This window comes from Octopus sinensis, linkage group LG17, assembly GCF_006345805.1.
Source record: "Octopus sinensis linkage group LG17, ASM634580v1, whole genome shotgun sequence".
NCBI lineage: Eukaryota > Metazoa > Mollusca > Cephalopoda > Octopoda > Octopodidae > Octopus > Octopus sinensis.
This window is the reverse complement of record NC_043013.1, coordinates 53,839,221-53,848,425: the sequence shown is the minus strand read 5'-3', so window position 1 is coordinate 53,848,425 and position 9,205 is coordinate 53,839,221. Positions and strand designations below refer to the sequence as shown.

The 9,205-nt window shown below is 35.7% G+C and overlaps 1 long non-coding RNA gene across 1 annotated transcript in view; it reads right to left on the bottom strand.

Annotated features, from left to right (window-relative positions):
* Positions 1–7,033, bottom strand: part of LOC118766805 — a 21,602-nt gene extending 14,569 nt beyond the window's left edge. Inside the window, exon 1 of the long non-coding RNA XR_005002720.1 lies at positions 7,000–7,033. This is a non-coding gene — a long non-coding RNA (uncharacterized LOC118766805). The remainder of the gene's footprint in view (positions 1–6,999) is intronic.
* Between the last annotated feature and the right edge of the window lie 2,172 nt (positions 7,034–9,205).

Here is a 9,205-nt window from a genome sequence, read left to right as displayed (position 1 = left end):
TGTGACCTCGTGAGTACCGTTGGCGATTTTTTTTCCTCTGTCTGCCCTTCTCTGGATCTTTCCTTCTCTTATGCTTCCGACAAAGAGCTCCACTCGAAACGTTAAACCCTCCTTCTTTCCTGAGCGTCCAATAATACTGTATTTGTTCCACGTCCCCGCGTTGTTGTGTTTTTTTGTGCTTTCTTGTTTGGATTAACTATATATATATATATATATATGTATGTGTATGCCTAAATGCATGCATGTATGTATGTATGACTGCATGTATGTTGCATGTATTTATGTGTGTGTATATGCATGCGTACAATTATGTATATATCTATGTATGTATGCACGCATGTATGTATGTATGGCTGTATGCATGTATGCATATGTGAATGTATATATGTATGTACGTACGTATACTTGTATGCATGTATGCATGTATGTATGTATGTATGTATGTATGTATGTATGTATGTATGTATGTATGCATGTATGTATGTATGTATGTATGTATGCATGTATGCATGTATGCATGCATGTATGTATGTATGCATGTATGTATGCATCTATGTATGTATGTATGTATGTATGTATGTATGTATGCATGTATGCATGTATGCATGTATGTATGTATGTACGTATGTATGTATGCATGTATGCATGTAGGCATGTATGTATGTATGCATGTATCTATGTATGTATGTATGTATGTATGTATGAATGTATGTATGTATGTATGTATGTATGTATGTATGTATGCATGTATCTATGTATGTATGTATGTGTGTATGTATGTATGTATGTATGTATGTATGTATGTATGTATGTATGTATGCATATATGTATGTATGTATGTATGCATGTATGCATGTATGTATGTATGTATGTATGAATGTATGCATGGCTGTATGTGTGTCCGAATCTTATGTTCTTTTCTAATTCAAATCACTTCAAGTCTTCCTGCAAAACAAGAACTGCTTCCTCACAAAGATACGACATTCCATCGTTGGATCGTTATGTCTCTCCTGTTATACTTCCATTTTACAGAACCATTGACATGAAAATCCAACTTGTATTCCTTCATAGCATGGGTGAATATGGTCTCTACAGGTGTGTAACTTCAATGAATTATTTCTACATATTCCAGTGTTTAGTATTTTTGCCAGAAAACGGTTACCCCGAAGGTAACTAATATTTTGTTGACATTTTCGGACAACTACCTATGATGTGAACCAAATCTTCGATATTGATTCTTCGGTATGCGTCACATATCTCCATCTGGCCTCGTGGCTATACTAGGAATCATAAGTCAGAGGAAAACAACGCAAAAAAACCAGAACTGTTTCGCCGTCGTTTGATACAAAATAACGTTTAGACGTATAAATATAGATTGAGATCTCTACGAGGAGATGCTGGTGCATCCAGTCACATGCAAGGATTCTTAGAAAAGGGGAAAAATGATTGTAAGACAAACTCAACTTTTCTAAGAATGATCAATAAATGGAAATATGAAATAATATATAAAATATGGAAAACAATTCTAAAGATTTTAAAGCATGTTACTGAACTTCAAAGGAAGTACTACACACACACACACACACACACACACGCAAACACACACAAGCGTAATATTATATACACACGCGCATATGTATATAAGCAAAGCATCTACGTTTCTTACAAGAGTGTGAGGATACATACGCAGCTACACATAACCACAACTCACTCGTTCCCATATGCACAAATATATGTACATTTATCTACACATATACACACACATATATATATGTATATTGATAGATAGATAAATGTTCCTACATACATACACATAATACACATGCATATAAAAATTTATACATATATATACTCACAAACATATATACAATATATGTGTACATGAGTATGTATGAATATATGTATGTATGCATGTATATATATATATATATATATACATATTCATACATATACATACATATATATGTATGCATATATATATATATACACACACACACACACATATATATGTATTTATATATATATATATATATATATATATATATATATATACATATTCATGCATACACATATACATATATATTTGTATATATGTATATGTATACATGTAAGTACACACGCACACATATATATATATATAAGTATATATATATGTATATATATGTATACATACATACATGCATGCATACATATATACATATATAGGCATGCACACATACACACCAGAAAACATATTCGGAGTGAATGGAGTGCAGAGATATGACGTCTCCACCGCTCCACCTCTGTACCGGTCGCTGGAAGCTAGAAAACCTCGTTGCATCATCACAACACGTATTTCATTGAAGCGAAGTGAGCAGTAATTGATTTCCCACGAGATAAACATTTTAATTCTGTAGTTGGCAACCGAAAATGGAGTGACTTCAACTCACATATTTCAAACTTCGGTGTTGTAATGAGAAAACTAGAAGAGTGCCAGCTAAAAACCAACCGTTGCAGCTTGATTTCGGAAGACGGTAAAATATATATAATTAAAATATAACGAAAAACAAGACAAAATCAAACGAACTAAGAAGCAAACAAAAATATGGAGCTGTGACGTTTAACACAATAAAAAAAGATGGATCATTTGACGTGTTTAGTAAGGATAACGTTGGGCTTAATAAGCAACTCCCTAACACCGTGAGGCATTTCAAAGACTTTTAGATGTCAGAGCAACTTTGGAATTCTTTGTCGGATTATTTGACTGCGAAAAGGTTGTAAATTTTGCAAGGTCATTGCTACAATGACGGGAATAAACATGGAGACTAACATGTAGAGAAGCATGTATAAAGCAAGCAGTTGGTTGCGTTTGACAGTTGAATGACGGTGTGTATAACAAATAGTGTATTGAGAAAATGTGGAAGAGATTGAAGTAACGCAGTGACATTATTTCAATAATGATACAGCGTATATCCATAAGATTCTGTTGCTTGAATTTATTGAGAGCGGCGGCGGTGGTGGTGGTGGTGGGGGCATGTTAGATTAAATGAAACACCGAGAAGAGTTAACAAGGTAAAAAAAGATTTCCAGTGATAAGGCGGCGAGGGGCTGGCAGAAACGTTGGCACGCCGGGCGAAATGCTAGCGGTATTTCGTCTGCCGTTACGTTCTGAGTTCAAATTCCGCCGAGGTCGACTATGCTTTTCATCCTTTCGGGGTCGATAAATTAAGTACCAGTTATGGACTGGGGTCGATGTAATCAACTTAATCCGTTTGTCTGTCCTTGTTTGTCTCCTCTGTGTTTAGCCCCTTGTGGGTAATAAAGAAATAGGTAAAAAAAGATTTCCAGTGAAAAAGAAATGCGATCATTAAGTTTTGATACTGATTTGTTAAGAACTATGTTTGGTAAGATTTGTGATGATAGGATTGTGTTCGTTTGTTCTGGGATGTAATATGGAGTTCTTGGCGTGTTGTTGTTACTGTTGTTGTTTCGTTTGGTGTCTCTCACAGCTCCAAATTTCGAAATCCAATTGATGTATTCCTCATCATTTTTATCGTTTGTTCCTGACACCTCAGCCCATTTTAGGACCAAAGTGGTCGCATAGAGTAACTCGAAACCCTCCGTATCTTGTAAGGATCCCTGACATTGTAGGTATGTTAGGGATTCAAGTTGTTGCCGTGGCATGCTTAAAGTACCTCGACGGCTCTGAAAGCGAAGTTAGCTAGGATCGAATAATGATGGAGAAGCAGAAGAAAAGAGTATTCGAAACCCTGTTGTCTAGATGAGGACGTGAGTTTTATAGGGTGTCTGTCGGTCAAGGCAGGCCATATAATTATATATGTATAGACTTAAACAAGATTGTTTAGAAGAAGACTAAGAGTTTGCAATGAATACGTGTCTTTTCTCTCTACGACGCTTAATCAAGGGCCAAATTATAGCGACAGACCCTTCATACCAACATCCTGGCAGGGGTTGCGATCAGAAATAAAATCACAGAAACGGAGACATCTTGCCCAATCGTCTAACGTTTTTATCGATCCAGAAAAGCTGAAAGGCAAAGTCGAGATTTGCGGTATTTGAACTTAGGCCCTAGACAATCAGAACAAACACCATGAGGCATCCTATCCACCACTACTCTAACCATTCAGCCAAGCTACCACTATATTACTGTTTTGCTCTCTGACTAACACATTGTGACAATATATTAACGAAGTCGTGGTGTTTTGTTGATAATTTCAGTATCTACTCCTCGTATTTTATGTTCTAAGCTCAAACCCCACCGAGGTCAGCCTTGCCTTTCATCCTTCCGAGGTTGATAAATTAAGGTACTAGTCTAGAGTAGTGGAAATGTTAGAGAATCAGACACAATGCCTTGTGGAGCCTATTCTGAGTTCAATCCCTATCATGGCCTATTTGAGAAATAGACTTAATACGTCGTCTTGTTTAAGTCTACCCTCTGAGTGAAAAGCCTATAATTTTGGATATGAGGTGGGATATACCATCGACCTTACTACTTGATAAGCACTTATTTAATCAATTCCCGAAAGGATGAAAAACAAAGACGACATCGGTGAGGTTGGTGACTTCATCCCTCTCCCGAATTATCACTTCCACATATAATTTGGGTTACTTTAGCAAAGATTACTTTGCTGCAGGCATTCTAGTTTGATCTCAGGTTTGACTCTACCTTGTTCTGCCCTCCTACCAATCCGAGAAGCTCCATAAATAGTCATAGCACTACGCTTCAATCCTGAGAAAAATATTATTTAGGTGCCTTAAGAACTGATTGGAAAGATTAACCAGAATATCTGTTAAAAGAACTCTGTTGTAATCGCTGACAACGGTAGTTGACAAGCTTACACATGTAGACTGTGTAGTGAGAGCGTAGGGCATTTGATGGTGGGCTGTAGTAAACTGACCAGAAATCAATAGAAGCGAATACATTATTATGTTGTGCAGATGTCCCAACGGTGTGTGTTTGGGAAGTAAAACTTATGGAGCGATGAGAAATGATATGACAACCAGCCTTCATATACACGGGTATCTAAAAATCAAGTCTCTAGAATTTGTAAGTACAATGCAAACGTATGTATAGTAAAAGACAAGATATTGATTATAGCAATTAGGCAATAGTGGAGGCGTCTGGCTTAGTGGCTTAGTGGCTATGGTGTTGAACTCATGATTGTAAGATTTTGGTTTCGATTCCTGGACCGAGCAACGCATTGTATTCTTGAGTAAATTCCTTCATGTTGCTCCCGTTCACTCAGCTAGCAAAAATGAGTGATCGTGTGATGGATCGGCGTCCCATCCAAGGGTGGGGGACATGTACACCATTAAAACCGGGAAACCGACCCTCGTGAGCCTGACATAGCTCCAGAAGGAAACATTTGAATTTTTATTAAATAGGCTATTGTATTTATAGGAACCATTTTGGTTGCAAAAGTAGCACTGTGTGCGTGGTTGAAAAGTTCGCTTCCCAACCACGTTGTTCTGGGTTTGGCACCAAAAACGAAGCACCTGGGCAACTTTTACCATAAATTTAGAATACTTTCTTGAATTCGGACTGTCTGTAACAAGAACTACGCTGTCACCACAAAATAGCTACACTATCCACAATTAACTGATGAGTACCTTGATTGTTTCAGTTAAACCTTCCGTTGGTGAATCTTGACGAATTTTGGTCATCATCTTGATAAATATCCATAAAATGGTTACAAGTAATACGAAGAATTACTCTGTGATGGGTCGACAAAAAAATGAAGAATTATGGCAATTAAGCAAAATCATAACCATTATGAACGCATTAGGTGTGGATTGTGTGGAAAATGGCAAGCAGTAGAGTGACAGACGAAATGCCTTGTGTAGTTGTGGTCACCCAACGAAAGTACAAATATATGGGAAACTACCACCTGTGTCATCTCTTGGAAAAGGTAGAAGAGTCCAGTTTGCTGGACATTGTTATAGAGCTGAAAACGAGGTAATTTCTACTCTTCTCCTCTGGAGGCCACCTGCTCGCGATACCAGAGGGCGCACACTCTCCTACCCTGATGTAATCTCCAGGGATACAGGTATCCAGCAACAGGACTTCCTTAATGCTATGATGGACCGTGAAGTCTGGCGTAACATAGTAAATTCCATTGTCTCGACCACGATCGAACAATGAATGAATGAATGCGGATTGATATGATCCGGTTTCGTATCACATCACATTCAGTAAACTTTTCGGACAAAAGACTGTTGTCAAGGCGAAGATTTATGGAGAATTAGAATAAAACAACTAAAATTTGATGTTTTTAAATTTCAATAAATTTCAAATAGTCTTAGTTGGACAAATTTGTTTTTGTGTGTTGGTTGTTGGACATTCTGAAAAATATGTTTTGAAATATGTTGATAAATATGCTACACACACAGAGATGTCTGTATAAGTATATGTATGTATATATATATATACATAAATACACATGCACACACACACATGTGTATATAAATGTTGCACGCGAAGGCGCATGAAACCATAAAATGCTTCTCTGTCATTCATTTTCTGAAGCAGTCTGAAAAAGTCAGCAGAGAAAACACATATATTCTTATATATGCACAAGTACATGTCCACACACACACGTTTCTCTCTTTCTCTTTCTCTCTCTCTCTCTCTCTCTCTCTCTCTAATATATATATATATATATATATATATATATATATATGCTTACATACATACTCCAGAACATATCTAAATATAACTTTTATGAGAAACGGGCAGGAGAATGAGAGAGGGGAAGAACGACAGAGAGAATAAATAGAGAGAGTTAGAGAAATAGAAAGATAGACAGAGAGAGAGATAGAAAAAAAGAGAAAGGGGCAGGAAGACAAAGAAACGCAAATGTAGAGACTAATACATAAATAGAAAGAAAGAGAGAGAGAGAGGGGAGAAAGAGAGCGATACATATATATATATATATATATATATATATGTATGTGTATATATGTTGATAGAAAAATAGATAAATAGATAGATAGATAAACAGAGAGAGAGAGAGAGAGAGAGAGAGAGAGAGAGCTGAAAAGAGGAAGGAGTTTGGAAACTATACTTGTGCGACGTGAATAATGATGGCAAGATTATAAATGAGAAAACTAAAATTTTGCGCATTTTCTGTAATGCTCCACTCAATGGTAAGATTTGCAATTTACCATCTACAAGGAATGCAAAAAGAAAGACGAAAAAAAACGAATAGAAAGAGCAATATTAATCATAATCTCTAATAATAATAATAACAACAGTAGCAGCAGTAGTAGTGGAAGTAGTAGTAGCAGTAGTAGTAGTAGTAGTAGTATTAGTAGTAGTAGTAGTAGTAGTAGTAGAATAGAAGAAAAAGAAGAAGAAGAAGAGGAAAAGAAGAAGAAGAAGAAGAAGAAGAAGAAGAAGAAGAAGAAGAAGAAGAAAAGAAGAAGAAGAAGAAGAAGAAGAAGAAGAAGAAGAAGAAGAAGAAGAAGAAGAAGAAGAAGAAGAAGAAGAAGAAGAAGAAGAAGAAGAAGAAGAAGAAGAAGAAGAAGAAGAAGAAAGATTATAAAAATTCATTTCCAATTCCGCCACAGTCCTGTCATCCGTGAAGTCCTTGGATTCGACACAGAATTTAGATGAACAAATGCCTGTTCTACACATTGCCATAGAAATTTATCTATTTCCCAATGTCCCTCCTGTCCTTACATACATTCCGGTTCCAAGTTATTTTTCTTGAAAATCTTATGTTAGCTTTTTTCTCTTTACTCCCACTTCTCTTTCACCTCTGCTCTTATGCACGCACAAACACACACACATGCACACACACACACACACATATATAGATAAACATATACGTATATATATATATATATATATATATATAAACATATACGTATATATATACTTGTGTATATGTATACATATATATATATATCTATGATATATGTATATGTATATATATATATATACTCTTATTCTACTTGTTTCAGTCATTTGATTGCGGCCAAATGCATGCATTCATGCTTGTATGTATGTATGTATGTATGTAAGTATGTATGTATGTATGTATATATATATATATATATACATATATATACATATATATGTATGTGTATATATATATTACATATATATATATATATATATATGTATATGTATGTATGTATATATATATATATATAGGTATGTATATATATATATATACATGGCAAAACTGTTTATCAGTGTATGTTGAGAACCGGTGGCTGAAGAATTTAACGGGTCAGGCAGCGGTCAATCATGTGGGTGAGGGTGTGTAGATGTTCTTTGTGACCGAGAATAAAGTTCTGACTATTTAAGGAATATTGGATGTTTTATAAGGGGCGAGAAAAAAATCTACTTAGAGACATGTGTGTGTATACTGTTCTATATATGTGTGTGCTGACGTAGGGGTAGAAAGCATTTTTTGTGTACGTGTGTGCGTTTGATCGCTCGGCTAAATTGGTAAATTGTGCCTTTCGAAACACGTGTAAATGAAATAAAACGATTTCTGTTCAATCTTCGTTCAGCTCCATTTCTTCAATTCACCAATTATATATATATATATTATATATATATATATATATATATATATATATATCGGGATATTAATTATAGACATACATACACTTGCACACTGACTGGTATACACAGGCAGTCACGTACACTGACGTATATACCGGAATATGACCAAATTTTCTTATTGAACTGTAGAAAAGCAATCAACAAGTGATTGAGCCGCATCAAAGTATATACTGTTACAATTTACATGTATATGAAGTAATTTATATATGTTTGTATACATATACATACTTGCATAAAAGCATATACATACATGCGTGCACTCTTACACATGCACACCCAACCACACTCATACACATATCGACGTGTATGCAAGCGCAGGAACGTACAGAAATACACACATACACTCTCATACAGACTGTGGAAGTTTAAAATTTGTAAGCTTCCTCTTTTACTCTTTTACTTGTTTCAGTCATTTGACTGCGGCCATGCTGGAGCACCGCCTTTAGTCGAGCAAATCGACCCCGGGACTTATTCTTTGTAAGCCCAGTACTTATTCTATCAGTCTCTTTTGCCGAACCGCTAAGTAACGGGGACGTAAACACACCAGTATCGGTTGTCAAGCAATGCTAGGGGGACAAACACAGACACACAAACACACACACATACATATATATATATACATATATA